The following is a 12,435-nucleotide window of genomic DNA, read 5'->3' on the forward strand; positions in this document are numbered from 1 at the left end:
GTACCCTGTTATGTACTATGGATATTTTGAAACCATGCTTCAGTTTAAAGAGAAAGTGATTCATGGAAAGGTATACTTTGCAAAGAAAGGACTAAACATTCTGGGGTGGTATCACCAAGGGCTTTTTGGTTTGACATTAATACAAGGTAAAGAAGTATAAGTATCTTTAATGAGGGAGATCCACACGGATACCAACAATGTCTGGATTGAAAAGTTTCCTAAGGTTTTTGAGCAGAGACTAGGGAAGATTAGTGGGTACAGACACAAGAGTAAGGTTCAGGATAATGGTGTACTATAAAACCCAAGTTGAGAATGGTGCCTTTTAGCATTAGAGGACAGTTGGAAAACATCCTTCAAAAATTTGCATACAGGGGATTATTGAGCCAATAGAATCTTTGCTTTGGTTGTCTTTGTTGGTAATTGCCAGGAAGAAAACAGGAGATTAGAGAGTTTGTATTGACCTGGGCAGTCTGAATAGAGTAATCTTGGTTGATTTGCATCCTTTACCGCGAATAGATGATATTGTATCTAGTTTTGCTGGTGCTTCTGTATTTAGCAAAATTGATTTGGCATCTGCCTGCCATCAGGTGGAATTAGATAAATCCTACAGGTATCTTACAGCTTTCATATCTCCCATAGGTACTTTTCAGTTCAAGAGGATACCTTTCGGTTTAACATCTTCTGATTCAGTCTCGCAACCTATCATGGAGTCTCTGCTCAAGGGTATCAATGATGTAGTTATTTTCTGGCTGGGATGATTGCAAATGTAAAGAAATGTGAGTTTGCCAAGTCCAAGACTGAATATTTGGGGCATGTATTTTCACGTCTATGAGTAGAACCACGCCCAGGGTTAGTTGAAGCCATTGTGAATGCTCCTGTACCCAGCAGTAAGGAACAATTGTCTTCATTTTTTGGGAGTCTGCAAATTGTATGCTAAGTTCCTCAAAGGTTTTGCCGGTAAGACTAAGAGATTTCATCAAGAAAAACAAAGTTTTCAAGTGGGATGAGAGGTGTCAGGAGGATTTTACCCAGTTGAAAGATATGATAAGTTTGGAGAAAATGTAGTCACTGTATGATCCTTCCAGTCAAAGCTCATCAACGTTGACGCAAGGATTAGAGGTAACTCTTGCTCAAGTAGTTGTCAAGTTAAAAGAACTATAGGTTTTTCCTCCAGGGCTCTCTCAGACAATGAAAAAAGAATTCTGTAATTGCAAAATTGCCTGTTGTTGGGCCATTGAGCATTTCAAGTGCTTTGTTCAAGGGAGGAAGTTTACAATATTGACAAACCATAAACCTCTGGTGAAATGTCATCACAGCCAGATTTGCCACATTGAGTGCAAAACTCCTCCAGTACAATTTTGGCATCGAGTATATCCCAGGTGGAAATAATATTGGAGCCAATTTTGTTGTCAAGACCAACTTCTGTTTCTGTGGAAGGGGAATCTGAGAATGAGGATGAAGAATGTCTCATTGCAGCTGTTTATGTGTGCGTTGAGAGCACTTTTGATAGAGAGGAACAGATGGATTGCATGGAAAAAGATGAAGTTCTAAAACTGGTTTGTGAATTTGTTGTTGGAGTTTGGCCAAAAAAGAGCTTATTACCTCCAAGTGTCCAACCGTATTTTAAGATTTCAAATGACCTAACGTTAGAGGATGGGAATTTAATTATGAGAGGAGACAAGTTTATACCACCATTTTTACTTAGAGGAATAATCACTCAGGCTGCACATGAGGGTCATTTGGGGCAAACAGTCACAAAAAGAAGAATACGTTCTGTGTATTTGTGGCCCAGTATGGACCATGAGATTATACAGACTGTCAGTGAATATGTCATTTGCTCAATGAGTGATAAGATTTTGAAAACTGCTACCCCACCCCTTCACCCTGTTGAACTCTAGTCCAAGCTTGCAGTGGATTTCATTGGACCAGTCAGTAGTTTGCTACCAGGTTTCAGATAGGCTGTGGCTTTAATTAATTGTTATAGTAAGTGGTGGGAGGTGTAATTTATCCAGGAACTAAATACCAGAACTGTGATATCATTTTTCAATAAAACTTTTTGTGACAGAAGGGTTTCTGAAAGAGTTACTTTTCGATAATGTAGTTCAATTTGTATTAAAAGAAATGAGAGACTTTTTTTGTAAGTCTGGAATCAAATAGAAAAGGGCTGCATCCACAGGCAAATGGCCTGATGGAAAAAATTAACAGAACACCAGTAGATTGCATTCAACAGTCTGTAAAGAACAGTTTTGAGGTGTGTTCGGCCATGGATGAAATGTTGTTCGCCCATTGTACTAGTCCCAAAATGGTTGCGGGCAACACAGCTTTCGAGATTATGAGAGGAAGGGTACCTGCTAGAGAGATGTTTACAGCATGGTTGAAAGACTGTCAGTCTGGCTCTTCTCATGAAAGTAATATGGATAAATGTGTCCGCCTGAAGGTGGAAGTAGCACAGATAAAAATGAAACAAAAGTTTGATGTGAAACATGGTGTGGACACACATGATAATGACATCCTCAAAGGAGATTGGGTCTGTACAAAAGAGGTTTATCATGTACCAAAAGGTCAATCAAAGTATAGAGAACCTGTAAAGGTGGAAGCTGTCAGTGGTCACTCAGTCAGAGTGAGAGGAGATGAATGGTGGAATTGTTCTAGCATGGTGAAAGGTAAAAATAGAGAAGTGGTGGATGCACAGGCGGAAGATGATCGGTCCAGGGTTTCTAACCAAGGTTCGTCTGGGGTTTCAAACCAAGGTGTTGATCATTCCACTGGTCCAGGAAAAATTATCAGGAAACCAGCTAGGTTTCATTAAAAAAACATGCTATGCATTGTTGTATTCACAATTACTGATTTTGGTGGTAATATGTTTCTGAGTGTTATTGCGTAGATGTTAAGTTTCTTTTAATATTTAATTTCATTTTGAATCTATGTTGTTCTTATGGGTTAACAGTTTTATTGTATTCAATGTACAAATGTAAACTCATCCACTAAGTAAAAGGGGAATATGTTGTGGTGATCTATTATTGCTGTCATTCTTTGTTTGAAGTATAATGCATCTGAGTTCTAAGTTCTTATGGAATGTATGTGCTCAAACCAGGATCACAGTTGTCTCTTAGTGCTGTTCAGGAAGACATGAATAAACTCTTCTCCTCTATCATTCATGTCTTGTGGTACACTGGGTTACTACAGTATCCTATGGAGTAATCGAGCCTCTGAGAATACCATGTCATCTGAGTGAGTGACCACTAAGGCATCCAGAATGTCTCAAAAAGGTGACATTAATTAAACTCTAAAAGGCAGACAAGGAGATGCACAAGCTGAAAGGCATCACCAGGTATTCATAATGTGTTCAATTCACAAAGGTAAACTTAGACTTTTGACTAAGTTTAGACCAAAAGTCTAAGTTTATGACTTTTCCGGAGTCACAAAGGTAAGTTATGAGTAGTACATTTACGTCCACACCCGGGATGAAATCTCCGCACCCAGAGCAAAATCTCTGCTTTGAGTGCACAGATTCCACTGTGCTCCTGGAGTGTGATCTCCGCACCCAGAGTGAACTCTTTGGATTCGGAGTGGAATCTCTACACTCGAGGTGGATCTTTGCACCTAGTGCGGAGATTCTGCCCCAAGTGTGGACGTAAAGATTCTACTCGTAACTCATCTTTGTGAATATAAGAAAGTCATAAACTTAGACTTTTGGTCTAAACTTAGACCAAAAGCCTAAGTTTACCTTTGTTAATCAGGCCCAAGGCCACAACTACAAATTAAACCCTGTCTCACACTCATCACCCTTCTTTATTCATACAAGATTATGGCACACATTTTAACTTTGGCGGTAAATGCTGCCTACTGCTGTGGTGATGGCCACCAAAAGACCATTGCCGCGGCTAACGTCCGTCCGCCATAATATGACCACTGCCCGGATTTCCGCCACACGAAGGGCAGAAATCCGGCTGTGGCCATGCCGGCAGACAGTGTTAAGGTGGCATTGCAACCACCAACAGTGCCATGCCTGTAGAACGCCACAAGCCGTATTATGAAAAATAATACGGCCTGGCAGTATTCTGCTGGCAGGCGCTGCTGGCGGTAGCAGCGCCCCATCCCGTCCCCTGCCGGAAGACCCCCTGGATTCAGGTAAGTCAGGTTTCGGATAGGTGAGGGAGGTGGGGGATGTTGTGTATGTGTGTGTGGGGGGGTATGTGCATGAGTGTGTGCATGAATGCAAATGATTGTGTAGTGTTGCTTGCGTGTGTGTGTGCATGTGTGAGAATGTGTGAATGAATGGAAATGTGAATGCGTATTTGCATGTAAGTTTGGATGTGTGTATGGATGTGTGCATGAATATATGGATGTATGCGTGTATGCCTGTGTGAGTGAGTGTGTGAATGCGCTGTGTGTGCCTCCGAGTGTGTGTGTATGGGGAGGATTAGAAGGGGGAGAGTGGATGGAGGGGGGTAGGGGTAGTATGGAGAGTGTTGGGGGATAGGCCTCCTACCAGTGACAGGGTAGGAGTTATACCGCCATAGTTTTTGATTGTTATCTCCAGCCCAGTGGCTGCTACTGCTGTGGCGGTATGGGTGAATATGTGAGTAGAACTATTGATTATGAATAGAAGATTCATAGCCTTCTATAACTAAGAACCTAAAGCCTTGGGTGTATAAAACAATGAAATGCATACAAAATTTGATTCATCAATGCAATTAATTGAACTTATTGCTGACCTCAGGAAGACACAACATTATAGTTACAGCTACAGCTTCAGATTGTTAGTTAAATAATTCTGAGAATATTTGTTTATACAGCAGCAACTCTCTTTTAATTAATATTTGTCTGATCATCAGAGAAAAAAGTTGGAATTCTTAATTTGATCTAGTACTACTGAGAGTAGGAAAAGTGGATGCCAGTTTCTCATAGTCATCTAGTTAAATTCACTGTAATTCATGCATGGTCACTACTCACTATCTAGCTTGGAAATTAAAATAAAATGGTGGACCTGTCAGAGAGACTGAGTGACAATGAATCCCTTTGCCAAATATTCTTCCAAATATATGCCCAAGATGGCATCTTCTTTTGGTGAAGATGCTAACTACTACCATGGAGAATCTTGGATTGTGATTTCAAACCAATTGCATAACCATAAATGTGATGATGAGGCAGTTCATTGGCCACTTTGTTTACTAAGCACATTGTAGAATTCCCTACAAGCTGGTATTATGATACCTTCTTTAGATACATTTATTTTCAGTGACAAAGCAAGTTAGACACCAGTTAGTCTGAGCAAGTCTCAACCAGCATTGCCTTCAGACTATTTAGAATCCTTCACAATGTATCCTTCTTTACAGTTTATCAGTAGATTGTGAGTTTGTAACCATATGGTACTGAAGACTAGAAGAAGTTTAGGAGAAAGGTTATATCTAAACTTAGAGAATCAATGTGTCCAATCACCATGGCTTCTAGCAGGAGCAGCACCCCATTGTACATCTCCAAAAGACAGAGGCTGTCCATCTATTCCCAAGATGGCCTTCATTCATGTATTTAGTTTTTTATAAGGGGAATGTTTTTCTTTTTACAGATGTCATCAGTAAAGGATCTGATGTTTCACAGTCAATCATAGCCATTGTAGTTACTGGTTCTTGGGGAATCATAATAATAACCTGTGAGAAACTGGGGCTGATTGCAGAGGCCCCATAACGTTTTGCCCCCATTTTCCACTTTATGCTGGTGTTTTCCTGACTCTGATGGTGCCCTGGGTACTGCTAACCAGTCCCAGGGCCTGTGCTCTGTGTAAAATGGATATGCAAATTAGGCTAATTATAATTGGCTAAGTTAACCTACCTATAAGTCCCTAGTATATGGTAGGGCATGTAGGTTTAGGGACCACAGCATAGGTGGTGCACACCTAGGTGCACTGCTGAGGTGCCCAGTGTCATTTTAAAAGCAAGCCTGCCTTGCTGGCTGCTTTTAAATTAAAGTTATATGCAAATTCGACTTTGGAATTAAAGGTACTTCCAAAGTCTTAAACTACCTTATTTTTACATATAAGTCACCCCTAAGGTGTGCCCTATGTGCCCCTAGGGCTGGGTGCCATGTAACTATAAGCAGGGACTTTATAAAAATAGATTTATAAGCCCTGGTGAGGTAAAAACAGCCAAATTCGTTTTTCCCTCATTGAAGTAAATGGCCTTCATAGGCTAGAATGGGCAGACTTTATTTTAAATTTTAAAGTCTCCTTAAATGTTACATACCAAGAATTTGGTATCAAATTGATTGTTATAATAAATCCCACAACTTCCAGTTGTTGGATTTAATATAACTAGTCCAGGTAAAAAGTTTAGACTTTACCTAAAAAGTTGCCAATTTCAGCTCTGCATTGTTTTTGCTGCTGTGCTCTGATTGGCCAGCCTGCAGCAGCTTCTGCCAGGCTACTTTAATGAGGTGTGAAGTGGCCTGGCTTCACACAAAGGAATGTGCTTGGGGGAGAGAATCTCCCCTCAGCAGATGGTGAGGCAGGAAGGGGGAGGGCTGCCAAACTGGTCTTCAAAGGCAGAGAAGGACATTTGCAGCACCCAGCAACACCCCCACATCCTGCAACCCCAGACAGCTAGGTGCCCCCTTGATTAGATTAGGAGAGGGCAGGAGAGGGGTGTGTTTATGATTTTTAGCCACACCAGTGGGTGGGCTCAGCCAGATCTCTCCTCCAAAAATCAGATTCATCCATTTTGGATTTTTGGAGACTGTTGCCTTCTGGGATGGATTGTTGCCACACTTCCCAGGAAGTGGTCATCACAGGGGGACGACCCTGTCCCTGATTGGAGAACCAGGGCCCCCCTGCTTTTCACCCAGGAGCAAGGATAAAACTGGCAGACCTGCACCCACACCTCAGATCCCCTCCAGAATTCAACAAGAAAGGAACTAAAGAAGAAGAAGGACTGCCCTGCTGAACCCCTGGCCTGCACCTGGACCCTGCACTCAGAAGGACTGCACCAGCTGCACACTTGGGCTTCACCACAAGAAGGACTTTGCCTGGCTTCAACTGGTTCAAGGAGGGACTCCCTGTTTGCTACAGGTGAAAAATTGCTAAACCAGAGTCCCCTGCACCAACTCCGGAAGAAAGCAACCAGCTGACCACTGTCCATTGGCCAAAAAGGAGTTTGCGCCAGGTGCATTCTGGGAGTTGAAGTCCGCACCCCCCAAGGACCATCACAGAACTTCTGGACCCTTGGGGTGAGCTGTGGACCCCAAAAGAACCTTAAAAGAACATCTGGGTGAAGCCCCAGAAGTTTGGAAAAGATTTGAGAATTTTTGGAAAAAAGCTCCAGAGAGGGACCGACCCGCCGCAGAAATTCTAGCCGGCTTGCCTCAACCGCGACCCGGCCTGACTTCGTGGTTCGTCCCGGTAAAGAAAAACATCCAAAAAAGAGACTAAGTCCGAACGTAAAAAGTTGACCGGGACCTCCCAGCCATCGTATCCGAGAAGGGCTCCATGGACGTCGGATCAAGATCCAGGTTTACCCCGGTCGAAGGATTTTCATCTCGAAAAAACTACTAAGTCCGAAGGTAAAAGTCTCCACCGAGGAAACCCACATCGCGTATCCGGACAAGGGCTCCAGGAGGTCGGATTCAACTGGCAGGTTCGTCCCGGTGAAGAAAAACGTCAAAATAAAGACTAAGTCAGAAGGTAACTTTTTAACCGAGGCCTCCCGCGACCTGTAGCCGAGCAGGGCTCCATCACGGTCGGCCTGAAAGTTTGACTTTGCCCCGGTCGAGGTGCAACCAGATGACCCGATTGGCGCTTTTTGTTTCTAAGCGCTAGAAAAGTAATAATTCTTTAAAAATTCATATCTCCGGTTCCCCTGAACCGATTTTAATCGTTTTTGTGTCATTTTAAAGATACAAATATAAACTATTTTTATAAATTGGTTTTGGATTTTTAAACTGTTTCCTGTGTTTTATTTAATTACTGTTTTGTGATATTTGAATGCTTTACACTTTGTCTCCTAAGTTAAGCCTTGACGCTCGATGCCAAGCTACCAAGGGTAGAGCTGGGATTAATTTACTGAGACCTAACTGTACTTATGTGGAGGTTTGTGGCTTGTTGCTAGGTGTAGGTACCTACCTGCCCTACCAATAACCCATTTTCCAACATAACCTTCACATGGAAATTAGCTCTATTGGCAACAAACTCTGGAGAATAATATAAGAACACTCCGGGATTGCCAATCATGAGGGAGCGATCCAATTTCCCAATAAAGAAGGAGAATTGCATTTGAACTGGCCTTCTTTGCCGTAATATAAACTGACACTTTTTTTATGTATTTTTCTTTCCTTTCTGCTAAGAAACTTTTTTTCAGAACTAATCTGCATAGGTTCTTCTCCAGGGTTTTCTGTTTGAGGATTGTCTGCTTTGTAAGTTAGAGTAAATCTTCGATCCCACCATTGTTCTGTTTGTCCAGAACGTTGTTGTGCTTGTGCCTTTACCTGAAGAGTTAGATAAATTAACGCATCCCAAATGAAAGGGTGATTAACAACCAAAGATAAGGCATACTTTAGATCCTCACACAGACCATTATAAAGGGCATGGAGCTGCACGCTCATCTTTCCATTTTGCTACTGTGTGGATTTGCTGGAAGTAGACTAAAATAAGTCAGTAATCACAGAGTCTCTGGTGCAGAACTTGTAGTCCCAAGGGAGCTGATTGGTCTGTCTGTCTTTTTTTGACAACTTGTGAGAAATAATCCAAACATTCTTCTGAATTACTTAATTTTGGATTACTGCTGTTAATTAGAAGCATGACTCATGGTAATGCTTCACTTTTTAAATGGGAGAGGGTAAAGGTTTGTTAGAAAGTGGGTCTCAAGTTGGCAGAGGTATGCATCCTGTCCAAGTAGGTACCACAATCCTAGTCAGGGTAAGACACAACACAACCTAAATTATCCTGTGCTCACCCTCCTGTAGTTTGGCACAGAGCAGGCAGGTTTAATTTAGTAGGTAATGTGTAAAGAAACAGTTGATTTTGATCTCAATAAAATAAGACTGAAATGCCAAAAATCCAATTTGCACAAGTCAAGATACCACTTTTGAAAGGTTTAAATGAGTCGCAATGCTTAGGAATCAGTGGTTGCATCCTTTTAACACACAGTACCTGTAATGTATCAACAATAACAAGGAAGAGGGACCGCAGAAGAGGAGATGCATTGAAAAGTAAAGAGATGCATTGATTTTTCCAGCGTGGCAAAGACAATGTGTTGGTTTCCGGGAGGGCTGCCTTGGTTCCTCAATGTGATGTGGAGATATTGTGATGCCCAGGGATGATGCATGGAAAATCCAGAATGCACTGGTAGGAAGGAGCAGGCACTGCATGGATCTGGTAGGCGATGGAGTGATTTTTCAGCCACAAGGCAAGCGCTGCATCAGTTTTTGCAGGCGAAGGAATCAATTTTCAGAAACGCTGGATTTTCTTCTCTTTGGTGAAGTTTTTGATAGCCCTGAGACCTCAGAACAGGAGGCAAGCTCAATCCAACCCCTTGGAGAGCACTTGTGGAGGAAGGCAGTGTTCTTCCAGCAGAGTCAGGGGTCAGTAGGCAGCAGGCCAGCAGGCAGGGCAGCAGCCCTTCCAGCAAAGCAGTCCAGATGAGTGTTTTGGGCAGCCAAGCAGTACCTTTGACAGATTTCAGTTTTAGGCCCAGTAGTGTCTGATTTGCTGAGGTTACAGACCCAGTATATATGACCAACAGTGCCTTTCAAGTTCAGGAAACTTCAAAGAGTGGTTTTGAAGTGCACAAGTTCCAATTGCAACCCAGCCCTGTCTGCCAGTAGCCCTGTGGGGGGTTATCAGACATTTGTGTGAGGGCAGGCAACTAGCCTTTGAAGTATAAGAGAGAGCCCCTCCACCCTTCCTGCCCAGGAAAACCCATCTGTATGCTGATAAATGTAGATGCAGCTGGACGTCCTGTGTTTATGGCTGTCTGGGTGGAATGCACAAGGGGAGATGTCAGCCAGCACAGGCTAGACATGGATTGGAGACACAGATGGCAATAAGTGCAGAGAAAATGTCTACTTTCTAAAAGTGGAATTTCTGAAATAGTAATGTAGAATCAGATGTCACCAGTAAGTAGGATTTCTTACTACCCTTCCAACCATACCAAATATGACAAGTCTATTCCTCTCAGATGAGAAATTACCACTTAAAAGCATGTGATCTCTGATGCTGGCCTATGAGAGGAGCAGGCTTCACAGTAGTGAAAAACAACTTTGGGAGTTGTTTTTTTACCACCAGGAGATGTAAAACTTATAAGTACATGTCCTGCCTTTGATCTACATAGCACCCTGCCCTATGGCTTACCTAGGGCCTACCTTAGGTGTGACTTAGGAGTAAGAAAAGGGGAATTTGAGGCTTGGCAAGTACTTTTAAATGCCAAGTCGAAGTAGCAGTGGAACTGCAGACACAGGGCTAGCAATGGCTGACATGGGGCATGGTTAAGGGGCTAATTAGGTGGGTGACACAATGAATGGTGCAGGCCACTAGCAGCACTCAATTTATAGATCCTTGGCACCTCTAGTGGGTTTTACTAGGGACTTACAGGTAAATTAAATATGCTACTTGGCTATGCAACAATGTTACCATGTTTAGGACAGAGAGCAAAAGCACTTTATCACTGGTCAGCAGTGTTACAGTGTGCAGAGCCAGTAACGATTATATCAGAAAAATGGAGGGAGGCAGGCAAAAAGTTGGGGGAAGACCACCCTAAGGCTGTCAGATCTAACAAGGTTACTTTAGATATCGATGTGGGAAAGTCTAGTCGATCAGTTCATGAAACGTACTCAATACTGAGCCAAAAAAGATTGAAATTTCTGAGAACTGCCTCTGTACTTTTGCAATAGGAGGAAAAATTATTCCTAGCATTGAGGGAGTAATTTCAATATTAGGGACAGCTGCTCCATTCGGCATGGCTAGTGAATTTCAGCTTTTGCAATTGTCCTGAAATTATCAGATACTGAAAAAACGTTCTAATTCCTATTTGGGGAGTTTAAAATTTTACTCAGTAAAAAAGTAATTTTTGCTTGGCTAGCTCCAAATCGTCTTCTAACTTAGAAATGACTGGTGCTAACATTTGGATGACATTAGTATCAAAATCCATTTTATTTTGGGCATCGTAGAATGTGATCATCTTATGTTTATTGTAACAAAGTTTTCGATCATCATGCTTATCACCAAGCCCCCAAACCAACAGAGACATGTGACCATGAGTGCCAAGAGAGAACAGTGACCATGAGTTTAGAGTTCTACTTGGAAGCCAATGTGTCTATTGTGAAGATGGGCTAAGAAATAGAGAGAGAAAAAGTGCTGTGGTTAAAGCACCTCAGGAAGGGAAGTCTCATCAGAATAAAGTTCACACACTCCCAGTATGATACAAAAAAATCCTTTGAAATGGAATATGAGCATGGTTAAAGTGAGCAGTTAAATCTGACCCCTCTCATATAATATTCAAGCTTGGTACTTGCCTGGTCTCACAAGAGGAATACTGCCAACAAGCTAAAAGGGTATCTGGAATCCCTTCTTCGACTCAGAAAACCTGGATGCTGTAAGGAAAGGCACGTGTTGAAGGATGCAGAGAGCAGAGAATGCCAAGTAAGTATGACTGTGGTCATTCAGACAGCAGCACAGAGTTTAGGAAGAATCCAACTCAGTCAAAGAGTACAGATGAGCACAAAGACAATGATAACTGTAGGAAGGGCGAAAAACGGGGAAGAAAAAGGAAAAACATATCAAAGTTATTGGAAATGGAATACAATGGTCAGTTAGTCAAGAAAGCATACAGCTAATCAGATGCAAAGCACTTCAAAGCCTCAACTGTCTCATCTTACATTTGCTCAAAAGCAACAGACTATACTCAGAGCCCTACTTTGACTAGTTTTGTGGTTAATCTGACCTGCACGTCTTGCCTATTTCACCATTCCCCAGCCCCCACTGTCTTGCCCTCCACAATCTTAACCTACTCCATTTCTTACACTCTCTTTCCTTACTGTCCCTTGAATCCCAGATGTTAAGGTGGCTCTTCCCATTTTCCTCAAGTATCTCTGTCAATTATTCCTTATAGAGTTCATAGCAGAAGATGATAGGCCTTTCAGGAATATTGGCACCATATACAGCTACTTCTTTCACTGGTGTTTGGGTGGAGAATGTTCATGAACACCCAACATTTTGTATTCATCCAGTACTGTGTGAATTCTGTAAATGGGACTGTACTGGGGCCCTGCAGTCACGGCATGGCCTGCGTGTCATCTGCAGAGTTGCTGAAATTCAATCCATAATAAAAGATGATTGTTGTGTATTAATCCACATACAACAGTTTGTATGTTTAAGTATTTATTGTATGAAAAGAAGAACAGACCAACAAGCGTCTAGAGTGTTCTTCACATCCATCTATCTCCCCACTT

Source organism: Pleurodeles waltl, chromosome 2_1, assembly GCF_031143425.1.
Source record: "Pleurodeles waltl isolate 20211129_DDA chromosome 2_1, aPleWal1.hap1.20221129, whole genome shotgun sequence".
NCBI classification, from domain to species: Eukaryota; Metazoa; Chordata; class Amphibia; order Caudata; family Salamandridae; genus Pleurodeles; species Pleurodeles waltl.